The sequence below is a fragment of the Diabrotica virgifera genome, chromosome 2 (assembly GCF_917563875.1).
Source record: "Diabrotica virgifera virgifera chromosome 2, PGI_DIABVI_V3a".
Taxonomy (NCBI): Eukaryota; Metazoa; Arthropoda; class Insecta; order Coleoptera; family Chrysomelidae; genus Diabrotica; species Diabrotica virgifera.
Window position 1 is genome coordinate 2,995,039 of NC_065444.1, and position 14,713 is coordinate 3,009,751.

A 14,713-nucleotide genomic window follows, 5' to 3' on the forward strand; every position below is an offset into this window, starting at 1 on the left:
CAGTATTCACTCAAAGTACAAAACTAATGTTAATTCAAAGTGAGTTATGGATAATTGAATGTATATTTTTTTCAATGAGTATTTAAATCTAAGTATTCAAGCTTAAATAACGGGAAAACGATACTTTTATAAAATATACCTGCTAAAAACTTATTAAAGTACTTTAGAATACCTAACAAATGAGCTCCAGAAGAAGTTAATAGCAACAAAATTAAGCAAGTTATGATGAAACTAAGAGAACCCTTTCGAATTTTGTAGGAAAAAGTGAAAAATAAAACATACGCCATTTCAACAAAATTAAAATTTATAGTAATCCTTACAACAATTTCTTTATATTAGCATAAGTAATGATTTTAACAATTTTCACCGGTTTAGAATGCGTATTTTTGAAAAAAAGATATAATTTAAAATAATCAGAATTTTTAAAATTATCGTCATTTTCATTTTCTTTTGATAATAACTATAAAAATACTCAATATACGTAAAAAATGGTAAATAACCAAATATTAGTTTTTTCTATATAACATATTATACCTTTTTTACCATTTCTGTAGGGTGAAAAATAACCGAGATAGAAACGTTTAAAGCTTAAATTTTGCTGCGACAACCATGTAACCGTGGCCATTTAAACTTTGATCTTTTAAAAAAGTAAGCGGTTTAACAGATTAAATTTACCGCGTTTTAATAGCCTTTAGAATTACCTTTCAAAGAGTTTTTAGGTGGACCTGATATCTTAAAAATTAACGGAGATATTAAAAAAAACGATAACATTTTTTGGAAAAATTTTTAAAAGATTTGAAAAATTTTTGGAGCATAAATTTTAATGCTATTAACTTGTTCTGTATCTCATTTGATAAATTTTTCTAAGTTCTTTCACAAATGTTTCATACGTTTATGTTATAAAATGCATCATTTTCCCGTAATTTAAGCTTGAATACTTAGATTTGGGTACTCACCGAGAAAAATATGCATTCAATTACCTATAACTCACTTTTAGTCAATAATAAAAGGTTTTTTTAGTAAGAAGTTTTTATTCAGAGTTTTATTAGCTTCAATTTTGGTAATAATAACTTTTTTGTAAAAACTTATAGTTTTTGCGTTATCTATGAAAAATCGGTTAAAAACATGCATTTTTCTTACGAAAAATTAAAATTTTTGATCTTTAATAACTCAAAAAGTCTTGATTTATTTTAATAACTTTATATAACAAATTTTGCTTAGAATTTGTCCCCCTATTCTGGGGTTATTTTTAATAAAATAATTTTCACCCCGAGGAGGGGTGGCATCCACCACCAGGGTAAAAGCGCAAGTTGGCACCATGTCACCTTTGTTTCTTGAGATATCCTCTAACCACTCACCAATTTTCATGCAAATCGATGGAGGTTCAACGAAATCGGAGGTTAATAGCTCATATCCATCTTCAGTGACTCCACTACAAATAACTGAGCACATTATATGCCAGTGTGACAGCTCGGCAAATGTACGGTTCTTTGCATTAGACGAAGAAAGCTACTGGCAAAGAGCTTACGTGGAAGGTTCAATCTCGAAGTTATTAGGTAGACTTTTCCAAAAAAACCAAGACCAGATTTTCAAAATTGACCAGGCAATCAAAAATATCCAACGAACATTCTAGATGGTCTAACTTAAGAGTTGATATAACAAGGAAAAAGGAATTAAACGAAATAAGAAAGTAAGTAAAAACTAATTGAAGAAAACATAGACAAATCAAACAAAGAGCTTGAAATTATTTAAGTTTAAGGGCTTTTTCTATATTTAGTTTTATTTCTTGCGTATATTCGTTGTTTTCCCGTTGTTGCAGCTGTATCCCAGTAAATAATATGTCCACCTGTTGAACGAGTTCTTCTTAGTCCATAACTTCTATTGTTGTTGTCTTGTTATTCTACTTTTAAGTCCACAATCGGTTAGTAATTTATGGATTTCTAACCTTTGAAGTAATCAGAAAGCGACTTATTACTTACTTTACTTTCCCAGCTAGCCGGGAAAGTACTTTCCCGGCTAGCATCTGTCACTTTTCTACCTGCAAATGTCAATGTCATTTTTGATTAAAAGATGGTTTAGAAAGAATAGAATCCACTCAACATTTATTTAATTAAGAAACAACAACAACAATAACAAAAAGAAAACTATTTGGAATTATAAATATTAATAGTTACATTGGAATTATGATTACTATTAACGGTTAAAGTAAGACCGTGTTGCTCAAAATTATGAGTTTCAGAAATAGATGATGACGCCGACGTTTCTGGATTTTTTACTGTTTTATCACATAATGAAAATGGATACAGATATTTGAAACGAAATTATTATTGGTAGATTGTGAGTATTAGAAATCCATAAACTACTAACCGATTGTGAGTAAAATAGTATACAAACCTCGCGGGAACTCATTCTAGCCTCGCGTCTGTAGTTTACCTCGGTGCTTCGCACCTCGGTAAACTACCTTGCCGCTCGGCTGAAATAGAGTACTTTTCCGCTAGGTATGTAATATACTATTATCTACTCTATGTCATATTATGTATAAGTTTTTAGTTTGTGAAAACTGTCATTATAGATAGCAGTGCGTAAAGGGTTTAAAGTGTGCGTGAAGTAACAATATATTTTAAATAGGATTTACTTTTCGCACTGTTTTTTGGCACACTTTCATATAATCAAATATCCTTAACTGTCGCGTTGTCATGGTGATGACATAATGAGCAATAAATTACAACAAAAATTATGACACTTTTGTGGTTTGAAAGAAGTTTTAAATTTTTAAATGTCAAAGTTCTGAAAAATTTAGAATAGAAATGAATTCCAGTGACGAAGAGTTACAGTTTTTTTATTTGTTTATCGTAGATAAAATATTGTATGGAACTGTGCGAAAAGTACTTTTTGCGCGATGTATAGCACTCGCTCCGCTGTCGCTCGTGCTCTAAACATCGCGTGCGTTCGCAAAAAGCATACTTCACGAACTGTTTCATAAATATTTATATGTTTATTTATAAAACACCCTGTATTTTGCAGACTGGTAAAAAAGAGTAAATTGTTATTTTGATTTAACAATGTTTACATTAATAATTTGACTTATATTTGACGGTTGACAGTTATACTGTACCTACTTGTTAGTTTTAGTTCTCTAATAAATTTTGTTAGTTAGTTACATAATAAATGATTTAAAAATGTAAAATGACATGAATTGAGGGAGGTGGAAAAACCATACGTAAAAGTACTTTTTCTCCCTAGGGAGGAAATGACGCAATGATATTTCATTCATGAAATATAACTTATTGACGCCCTGTACAATATCTATTTTCTATTACGTAAGTATCTATACATTTTAACGTTTATTTATAAAACACCCCGTATTTTGCAGAATGGTAAAAAACAGTAAATTGTTATTTTGATTTAAGAATGTTTACATTAATAATTTGACTTACATTTGACAGTTGACAGTTATACTGTACCTACTTGTTAGTTTAGTTCACTAATAAATTTTGTTAGTTAAATAGTTACATAATAAATGATTTAAAAATGTAAAAATGACTTGTTAATTGAGGGAGGTGGAAAAACCATATGTATAACATGGGAGTCAAGTGCCTTTTACTCCCTTGAATGATTACTGCCCTCCGCTACACGTCGGGCAGTAAACTTCATTTTCGGGAGGAAAAGTAGCACTTTCTTCCTTTGTTATACAAATAGCTATTCTCTGACGGCACTTCGTAATATGTATTATAATATTCTTAAACCATCTCATTTTTAGCATATATTCTTCTACCTAAAGTGTTTTCTACTTTACCTTAGTTCTGGCCGAGACGTTCGTTACAGTCAGACCTAGAGGGTAAATGATTTTTTTGACAATTTAAATCTAAAAAGCGACATCACAAAAAGTGAAACCGTTCCCAAACTTTCCCACATAACATCAAAAGAATTAACCTGTTTAGGGGTTCCCTTTTTTTCCATGACAAAGTGATATTATATAACTGTGACACCTGTGCCTCATCTACCCACTACCCACATTCAGATTTGTTACTCGTAGAGGAGGCAATTTCAATGGCCAAGATTACCTACGGATTTGGGTACAAGCATTATTTCTCGGTTCTTTTGTATGTTTTTTTATTTTCCCATAGCCGAGTCGTAATTATTTCACTAGATATATGTGAGATTAATTTGACCATTATGTAGTTTTTGTCTGGATTCGAGTGAATTTATTGTACCTACCTCGGATTTTGGATACTTTTTTATGAGGTTGTAAACGTTGACTGGGAGACTGGGAAGAGCTTTTTCTTTTCAAAGCGGTTGTTTTTATAGCGTATTGTAGTAGAGAGCAACGGTTCACGGTTATATTTGGGAATATGAGAAGATTTAATCAGATTTGGAGCTTTACCTGTTATAAGTTTGCTTTTTTGTATTCTATAACTGCCATAAAGTAATAGAGCGTGATAACTTTAGAGAAGTTATTTTTTTAAGTGAACCGTCTAGAGATTTTCAGTATTTTTTAAGAGAGCTTTCACGGATCATTACGTTTCTTTTTTTTTTTTTGTAAGCATTTATTAGCAATTAGAATTACATATTCTATAAGCTAATTTGATAACAAGTACAATAACATATATCAATGTATTATTGTACACTAAAATGGCGTTATGAGGTACATCACCCAGCGGTTTCACCTCAGTTTCAGCGAAGATCTATGGGCCATAATCTTCGCAATCTTCTGTTGTTTAGTGGCTGCAGTAATGGTAATATTAATTGGTTGGGGTGGTCTTCCAATTTCTCGTGATGTCTGTTGGCTCTTTCTTGAATTACTGTGCTGACTAACGGGATGTTTAGGTCTGTATGAAGGGTTTGGTTGGAAATGTACCACGGGGCATTTGCGATGGTGCGTAGAATTTTTGATTGAGTTCTTTGGATAATTTTTGTGTTTGATTTGCTGGCACAACTCCATAGTTCTATACCGTACGTCCATATAGGTTTGATGACTGTTTTATAAATCAGCAGTTTGTTCTCAATTGAGAGTCGAGATTTTCTACCTATAAGCCAATTTATTTCTTTCACTCTCAACTCAATTTGTTTCTTTTTCTTTAAAATGTGTTGTTTCCAGTTTAATTTAGAATCAAGATGAAGCCCCAGGTATTTGACGATGTTCTGTTGTGGTATGTTGACTTGATTAAGGCTAATATTTGGGCATTGGTCTTTCCTTAGTGTGAAAGTTATATGTGTTGACTTAGTTTCGTTAGCTTTTATCTTCCAGTTCTTTAACCACTGTCCAATTTGGTCTAGGTGTTCTTGAAGTTTTAATACTGCAGCTCTTGGATCCTCTTCAGTTGCAAATATTGCTGTGTCATCAGCGAAAGTTCCAATGGTGGTTTGTGGAGAGGTTGGTAAATCGGATGTGTACAGTACATAAAGAAGTGGACCCAATATACTACCTTGTGGGACTCCTGATTGAATTTTGTTACGGTTTGATAGTTCATCCTCCACTTTAGTTTCAAATTCTCTGTGATTTAGATATGATTTTAATAAGTCAAAGTATTTGTTGGGTAGGGATTTTTTGATTTTATAAAGTAATCCTGGGTGCCATACCTTATCAAATGCTTGACTAATGTCCAGAAAGGCTGCTGTGCAATACTGTTTATTGTCCAAAGCTCTATTAATTACATTTGATATGCGATGGCATTGTTGCACTGTAGAATGACCTTGCCGGAATCCAAATTGGTGTTCTGGGATCCAGTTTTGGAATTCTAGGTCGCTTATAATTCTTTTAAGTAACAGCTTTTCAAGAAGTTTTGACATTATTGGCAGTAGACTTATTGGGCGGTATGATGAAACATCCGTTAAAGCTTTACCAGGTTTCGGTATCATAATTACTTGGGCAATTTTTAGTGATATAGGCCAATAATTAAGTCTTAAGATTGCATTTAATATGTACAATAACTTCATTATACCTTTTTTAGGAAGTTGTTTTAGCATTGTTGCTGTTATGAGATCAGTGCCTGGTGCCTTCTTTTCATTCAAATGATTAATTTCATCTTTGATCTCGTTCGGTGTAATTAAAGTTAGTCGCTCTCGTTGATTAATTGGTAAGGCTAGTTCCTGCTCTACTTCTTGTACTTGGTCATTGTCGTGTGGCTTGAAGACTTCAGTTAGATGTTCAGCAAATAAATCAGCTTTTTCTTTGTTGCTTTTTGCCCATGGTCCTGGTGGTAATGAGTTTTTCCGAATTGGAGGTGAAGTATTTATTGGTTTATTTTTGTTTTTGATTGGTTTCCAGATAGAGTTATCTTGACGCGAAAGGTTTGATACATAGTTTTCAAATGAGTTGTTTCTCATCTGTTCTAGAGCTGTTTTTAAGTTTCTTGTTTTGTTATTATAAATTGTCCTGTCGTCTGGTCTGGATCATTACGTGAAAATCTTTATGAATTATCGCATTGAAGCATGAGCAAAAGGCAGAGAGATTTGCCTCATATTTAGAAAATACATTGAAACTGCATTACATTAACCGAAAATTAGTTGATCAAATAGCGTTAGAGCCAGAGCCCATTTGTAATCAGACAGAAGAGAGAATAAGACCAATATCCCCGAAGGAAGTAGCTGCTAAAATAAAAAGACAACATACATCCTATGAAAGCACCAGGATATGATGTAATTACCGTAGAATTACTGAAAAACCTGCCTCGTAAAGCCATAGTTTGACCAACATCATCAATGCTGCATTAAGCTTGAGATATGTTTCAAATTTATGGAAAATAGCTGAGGTTATAATGATACACCAGGGAAATCACCAAATGAGGTCTCTTCATATAGGCCATTATTACACATGTGGCTCATATTTACCAGTAATGTCGAAGCTCTGTCAGAAACTCCTGCTAAAAATAGTGAAGCCAATGATAGAAGAGAAAAAAATGATTCCAAACCGCCAATTTAGCTTTAGAAATAAACATTCTACGTTTGATCAGATACACAGCATTACCGTATTACCAACATAATTAAAAATCATTAAAGAAAAGAAAGTCTGTTCTACAATCTTTTTAGACGTAGCTAAGGCCTTCGACAAATTCTGACATGAAGGTTTGATCTACAAACTCAAAATTCTTATGCCTAAGCAATATTAAAAAATTTTGAAGTCATATATATCTTACAAATATTTCAGAATTGAGAATTGAGCAAGAAGACTGTACACAGATCTAAAAGAAATAAAAGCAGAAGTCCCTCAAGGAAGCGCATTAGATCCAATCCTCTACACATTATACACATACTACATATCGACATACCTGAACTAGAAAATGATATTATAGCAACATTTGCAGATGTTTCTGATCTCTGAGACATCGAAGAAGCAGCAGAAAAATTACAGTTGTCAATAAATAAAATTCATAATTAGACCAAAAAATGAAAAATCAAACTAAATGAATCTAAATCAAATCACATTAATTTTACAAATAAAAAAATCCAAAACAGGCCAAAAAGTGATACCCAAATACCATATGCATCTTCCACAAAATACTTAGATATCACATATCACGCTTGGTGCAAGACTTCTCTGGAAAATCCATATTAAAAAGAAAATGAAAGGACTGAACTAGGTATCCGTTACAAAAAAATGTATTGGCTGATTGCAAGAAACTCAGCATTGTCCATACATAACAACAATTGCTATTCAATCACTTACTGAGACCAGCATGGACGCACAGTTGCTAACTCTGTAGCTGTGCCAATTCAAGTAATATCCAGATCGTCCAGAGATTCCACAATGAAGTGTTAAGGAACATACTTGATGCTCCTTGGTATATCAGAAATGTATACCACCTCAAGGGCCTTGAAATTGAAGATGTAGCTATCAAGAAGAAGATAGGCAGAAGCCATTCAGCAACTCGATACTGGGTTAGAAAGAAGGCTCAAACAATAAAGGCATTTGTTTACAAAACAGACCATACTATTGTTGTATACAGTGAGTCATGAGGAACTGTACATACTCCTACCTCGTATAGAGGCCCCTATGGGGAATAACAAATGACCATTAAAAAGTGTCTGCTCCCATTGTTTAATAATATACAGGGCGAGTTTCGCATTTTGACAGAAATTTTTATTCGTCATAATTTTTGAACGATCAGATCGATGTGTCTCTTATTTTGGTCAATCGTTACACTATTGCCACCTAATCAACTGATTTATTCAAACTAGAAAAAAATCAGGTCCGGCTTTAAAAAAATTAGTTTGTTTGGGTTTTAGAAAAAAATTCACCCTGTATCAGCTTTTTGAAAACTATAATATGAATTTTACAAATTAAACAAATAGGAAATTAAAATAACATATTTATTTTTTTCCGCACACGATTGCTTATTTTTTTATAAAAAAATCAAATTTGATTATGAATTAAAAGTTTGGTAAAGTGAACCACAGATTTAACAAAATTAACTTTTATTACCAAAATTAATTTTTTTTGAACAAATATTTAATTTATGTTACCACCAATCAACTGATTTATTCAAACAAGAAAAAAATCAGGTCCGGATTTAAAAAATAAGTTCGTTTTGGTCTTAGAAAAAATTTCACCCTGTATACGCTTTTTGAAAACTCTAATATGATTTTTACAAATTAGACAAATAAGCAATTAAAATGGCATATTCATTTTTTCCCCACACGATTACTTATTTTTTTATTAAAAAATCAAATTTGACTATGCATAAAAAGTTTGGCAAAGTTTTTGCATAGATTTTAAAAAATTACCTCTTTTTACAAAAATTAATTTACAAAAACAACGTTTTTCTTACAATTAAAAGTTTTACCATTTTTTTTTTCTATAACACGTCTAGATCTAAAACTTCCCATAACACTTCTTTTGGACTCTATAGTTTAACATAGACGTGATCAAATTGATAAATTTTAAATTTTTCCACCTAATTTATGCGATTTACAAGTTTGCAACTTTTACAAGAAGAAGACTGAAAGTCTGCAACAATTTTCATAGTCTTCACAATGGTAAGATGTATGTGCTGTAAAAATTTCAGAAAAAAATATTAAAATGTAACAGAGTTGTAGCGAGTTAAACCGTGAGTTCATTTTTTTTTTCATTTTTTGGTTAAAACTCCGATTTTGACAAATTTGATTTTTTAATAAAAAAATTAAGTTATCGTGTGGGGAAAAAATAAATATGCCATTTTAATTGCCTATTTGTCTTATTTGTAAAATTCATATTAGAGTTTTCAAAAAGCGTATACAAGGTGAAATTTTTTCTAAGACCAAAACGAACAAATTTTTTTAATCCGGACCTGATTTTTCTCTAGTTTGAATAAATCAGTTGATTGGATGGTAACATAAATTACTTATTTGTGCAAAAAAAATTAATTTTTGTAATAAAAGTTATTTTTTTTTAAATCTATGGTTCACTTTACGAAACTTTTCATTCATAGTGAAATTTGATTTTTTTATAAAAAATTAAGTATTCGTGTGCGGAAAAAATAAATATGCCATTTTAATTGCCTATTTGTCTAATTTGTAAAATTCATATTAGAGTTTTCAAAAAGCGTATACAGGGTGAAATTTTTTCTAAGAGCCAAACGAACTAATTTTTTTAAAGCCGGACCTGATTTTTTTCTAGTTTGAATAAATTAGTTGATTAGGTGGTAATAGTGTAACGATTGGCCAAAATAAGAGACACATCGATCTGACCGTTCAAAAATTATGACAAATACAAATTTCTGTCAAAATGCGAAACTCGCCCTGTATATTATTAAACAATGGGAGCAGACACTTTTTAATGATCATTTGTTATTCCCCATAGGAGCCTCTATACGAGGTAGGAGTATGTACAGTTCCTCATGACTCACCCTGTATGTCGGTCAACTTTGATCTATCATAACCTCCAAAACTAATAATTGGCTAATATAGTGACTACACCACCCCGATGTGGGGGTAAGTCGCGAAAGCTCTCTAGATCCTATTTATGGGGAGGATCAGTTCCTTTTGCTTATGTTATCTTCTTAACGATTTCTCTCCATTTTTTCTTATATCTAGTTTTTCCCAGCCATTCTCTGACTCTTGCGTTTTTAAAGTCTTCTTCAACTTGTTGCAACCACTTTGATCTTGGTGCTCCTCTTTTCTTTCTTCCTCCTGGATTCCATTCTATATAATATATCACTGCATCATCTCCTGCTCACCAGATGTAACCTAACCATCTAACTCTACATAACTTTATTTTGGTTACAATGTCTTCTTAGTAGAATCCTAATGTTTCTACGCTTTAGCGTAGATAGATATATTTTGGTATTTACACAAGTGTCTGTTTCTTAAAGAACGCAAGTGAACGTTGAGTGGTTAATTATTGTTCACCATAAATTTGGGTAACTTCAACGTTCGCTATAAAGTTAATCTCTTTTCCATGCCAACTAATATCCAGAATAAACATTGAGAAATTAAAAGTAGTGAAATAAGTGGACTGTTGTTCTTCTTACTTAAGTCAGTCCCAATTGGAATTATTAATTGGCTATTTTTTGTTAAGCCGAAATGGAATTGAATCATCTAATTGCGACGTATAAACACCAAAGATCGTCCAAATTACATCGTTTATTTTTCTAACTAATGGCTATAATTTATTGGCATTTTAACGCAGAGTTAGTGTATTGGTTTTTAATTCGCTAAATATTGTGTCATGCAAAAGAGCAGGGCTTAGCATTTTGCTAGGATTGGTTAATATTTGTCATCTGGAATCACGGTATCTCATTTTTGATTGGCTGGACTAACGTTTTGTGATATATTTGGGAGAAATGGTGCTTTTCGGGGCTGTTCTTGTTTCTGTAATTGGTTTTGGATTCGTCAATTATTTTGTTATGAAAAGGATAATATTTTCTTGATTGGTTGGTCGGATCATGAGGTGTGAGCTGGAGGAAAGGTGGTATGTTTTGTGGGGTAGGAGCGATGAGGAGGTAGCTAAGATGATCATTATCGATCAGCCAACGATGTAGAGAGGTCGAACTTCTGACTGTGTAGTGTCCGGTGGATGTCTTCGTAAAACACTGGGAAGAAGTATGGAGATCGTCGATTTGGCTACAGGGTTGGATGGTCGGTAATCAATTACTTTTGTTCACACTCCTGTGACACCTCCTGTTCTTTTGGAACGCAATTCATATTAGTCAAGCAGTTCTTATTAATAATCATGGTGAAATGAAATCGTGTATTTACGTCACAACAAGTTACAGAAGTTACTAAAACCAGTAAAGCATTGCTGAACTTTTCAAACTAAATACTCTTGTAAATTCGAAATTGTACCACATCAGTATTGTATTTTTGTGGTAGTGAAGTGAAACGTGCTACGACCGTATATCTGGACTTTGCGTTGGAAGCTGCAGGACATTAAAGCAGAGACACAAAGGTACCTACTTGATGTTGTATTTATTGAAGTTATACTTCTTTACCGGCGATAGAGGGTGATTTTTTTATATGTTAAAACCTATCAGCCCGGCGCATGCGCATTATAACTTTGTTCTGATTGGATGTTCAAATGACATGTCAAAAATTATCCGATATGGCAGCTGTGGTTTGGAGGTAAAGGTAAAGGTAAACAAATGTATAATATATTAGTTTTATTGTTGTGAGGACAGAAACAGAAAAGTTTATAATATTGTAGTGACTTTTAAATAGTTTTTAAAAGCAACAGGTACGTAATAATTGTTAATGTATCATGGGTATAAACCTACCTATTTGATCTGCCAAAATACATAGTATGTAATACTTTTATTTATATAATTTGTTTATCATCAAAATTTCTATCAATATTCACCTAATATATTGTTTTTTTACTCTATGTTTTGTTGTATTTTTTCAATTCTAAATCATTTCAATTCAAAATTAAAATAATTTGATCAATTTTCAAAATATCAAAATATCACAAGTTTAATCCGTTTAGTTAGTCGATCTTCGTAAATAATGACACATAGTGTCCGTGGCTAAGCGGAGAAGGCGAATGAATTCCAATACCAACCGCTCTTATCAGCGCTGGTTCGAGTCCCAATAGAAACTTTCTTTTTTGTTTTTTTTAATACATTTTATGATTGTAAGTATATTTATTATATAATTGTATTTTCAGAAAATACGTATTTAGTTAAAAAAAATTTCGATAATTAATGTTCAGACATCATTTGTGGCTTGTTTAATGTGTTTGTGTGTGTTTTATTCTTTTATTATTTTAATTTTTGGCACTGTTCTAATAAAAATGTTTGAGAAGTAGTAAGTATAAATTAGTTTAATATTTAAACATAATATAAATAAAATGTATATTAATTTCGTTTAAATCATATAATAGAAGTGTAACTTCTTACGTGCGTACAAAGTACACACACATTCTTTTTTTGTATTTGTGGACAATACCTCTTAAAATAAAAAATGTAAAACCAGAAAGAGGTCAACCTTAATTTCTTTTTTTTAATATTTTTTTTTTGTTTAATAAATAGTATTAATTTTTAATAATGTTGGCTTGTTACTAATTATCCATCTCCCTTCTCTCAGGTCAACTGAGTAAGAAATAATAAGGTAGGTTTTATTTATCTTTTTTATTTTTATTACATATCTTTATATGAATTTATATTTATCCTGAAATTATTATTTTTATTTAGTTACCTTTTAATTTGTTTGGTTTATTTAAAGAGTTTTCTTTGTCTTCCCTTTCAAAACTGAAAGATCAAAGTGGCGCCCTTTCGGCTTTATATTGATTAATTTTTTAATTTAATTTTTTCTGTCCATTGTGTCCTAGTTTAGCTCTAGTAGCTATTTGCCCTTTTTTTGTTTGTCTATTTTTTGTCTGCATTTCCCAGCTAATAAGAAAATGTAAAGAACCACACCCACATCTCTAACCGATTCTGAGCAACGGAGCCTTCGTTCATCCCATATGTGTTGACAACTTCTTCTTCTTTCCATTTTATTGCCACACATATTTATGGCACCCAACTTTAGGGCTTTGCCTTCTTTTCTTTGTCCACCTTGTTCCTCGTTAATCTCACAGCTTCAATATTCATTTTATTTTGCTCTGTTCCGATTGGTCCCCGTATCGTTTTCATGATCTTTCTCTCCACTATGCTTAAGTTTTTTTCATCTTTTTTAGTCATCGTCATTGTTTCTTCTTCATAAATGTTTTTTTTTTGTCTTTCGTTGAAGTTTCTATATACTTTAGAAAAAAAGAATAATACAGAAATGGCTGATATAAATAAGAGATATAATTTAGTATATATTTTGTCTTTAATCTTATCTTATTAAAAGTCGATCTCATTCTAACTTTAATTACTTTTCCTTTAGATTTAAATTAAGGTAACTAAGGCACAAAAAAGAAAGTGCAATACGAATGAAAATTATAACATAAGCCAATCAGAACACAGATAACCATCGGTTAATCTTAAAAATCTGTAAGGTATAATTTTAAACGAATGAGGAGGCTATTACGGACACACGCTACTTATGAGTACCAACATCATAATTTCAAAAGTATTCACTTCTTCTTCTTACTTTTCATTTTAAGAGCGTGATCTACTCCGCCTGTATAATTTTAGAAATCGAGAATGTGTACTGCATACGCGTATTCTGATACTGAACATTAATTATAATCCAATTATAAGCCATTCGATAATGAAAGAGAAGTGATCAAAACTAATTTTGTGTTAAAAGTGGTTTACAATAAACGGACAGTGTAGGCAATTACCCCAGGCATTTAAAAATCGGAAAAAATTAAACAAAAAAGCGAATTTTTTCGTTCAATTCAATATTGTGAAAAAACTGTAGCTAAATTATTCATATGGGGGTAAATGGTGTGGAGACTTGGACGCTAAAAGAGACGCTCATGAAACAACTAGAAGCATTCGAGATGTGGGTGTACCGGCGCATTCTTTGTACATCTTGGACCGAATATATGTCACGAACATAGAGGTAATCCACAGAATCGGAAAAGAGAAAGAAATCGTGAACACAATTAAAAAAAGAGGATTGAGTATCTAGGCTGTATATTGAGACACGATAAGTACCGTCTAATACTGCATAGACAAGGCGAAAACGGCGGGTTGGTTGGAAAAAATATTCCCATGAGATTTTTTTGCATAATCACATTTGTAACCCAGAATAAGGTTCAAGAAGTCGCCCACGAGAAAAGTGGTTCAAATTTTTTTTAACATTTTTTTTTAATCAAATTGCAAAAATTATTATTATTTGTCTAGATAATTTTTTTTAGGTTTTTTAGACCATTCTGGACAAAAAAGGTATCTTGTAATTTTTCTCTAAAGTTGATGGTTTTCGAGTTATAAGCAATTTAAAATTTGAAAAACGCAAAAATGGCCATTTTTCAGACTTAACAACTCGGTTAAAAATTATTATAATGAAAGTCAGAAAGTGACTAAATCAAAGTTTAAAATCCCTCCTTCAAGATCCTGAAAAAAATTCTGTCATTATTTGATTGCAAAGCTGATATTTTTAAGTATTAACAATAAACCGTATGAGCTTAAAACGTAACGCAGGTTGGGGGGTCAAAAATCTTCAAAAATTGCGTTACGCAATAGTTAAACGCCCATTAGAGTGCGTTACGAAGGGGGGAGGGGTCAAAAATCTTCAAAAATCGTGTTACGTAATACTTGAACGCTCCCCGTAGAGACCGGTCAGGAAAGTAGGTACGATGCCAGAAAAAGTACCTACAGAAGAAGATGTCCAGGATACTACAAGTGAAGAATCAACGCCGCAAGGATGG

The 14,713-nt window shown here is 31.9% G+C and overlaps 1 protein-coding gene across 2 annotated transcripts in view; it reads right to left on the reverse strand.

Annotated features, from left to right (window-relative positions):
• Window positions 1–1,913: 1,913 nt before the first annotated feature.
• Window positions 1,914–14,713, reverse strand: part of LOC114328077 (mucin-22) — a 135,322-nt gene continuing 122,522 nt past the window's right edge. Inside the window, exon 4 of one of the 2 annotated variants that reach the window (XR_007696050.1) lies at window positions 1,914–2,038. The gene's annotated coding sequence lies outside the window, so the exon portion shown is untranslated. Of the gene's footprint in view, window positions 2,039–2,299; window positions 2,449–14,713 lie in introns of those variants that run through there. The other variant, XM_050642373.1, reaches the window with a different exon arrangement.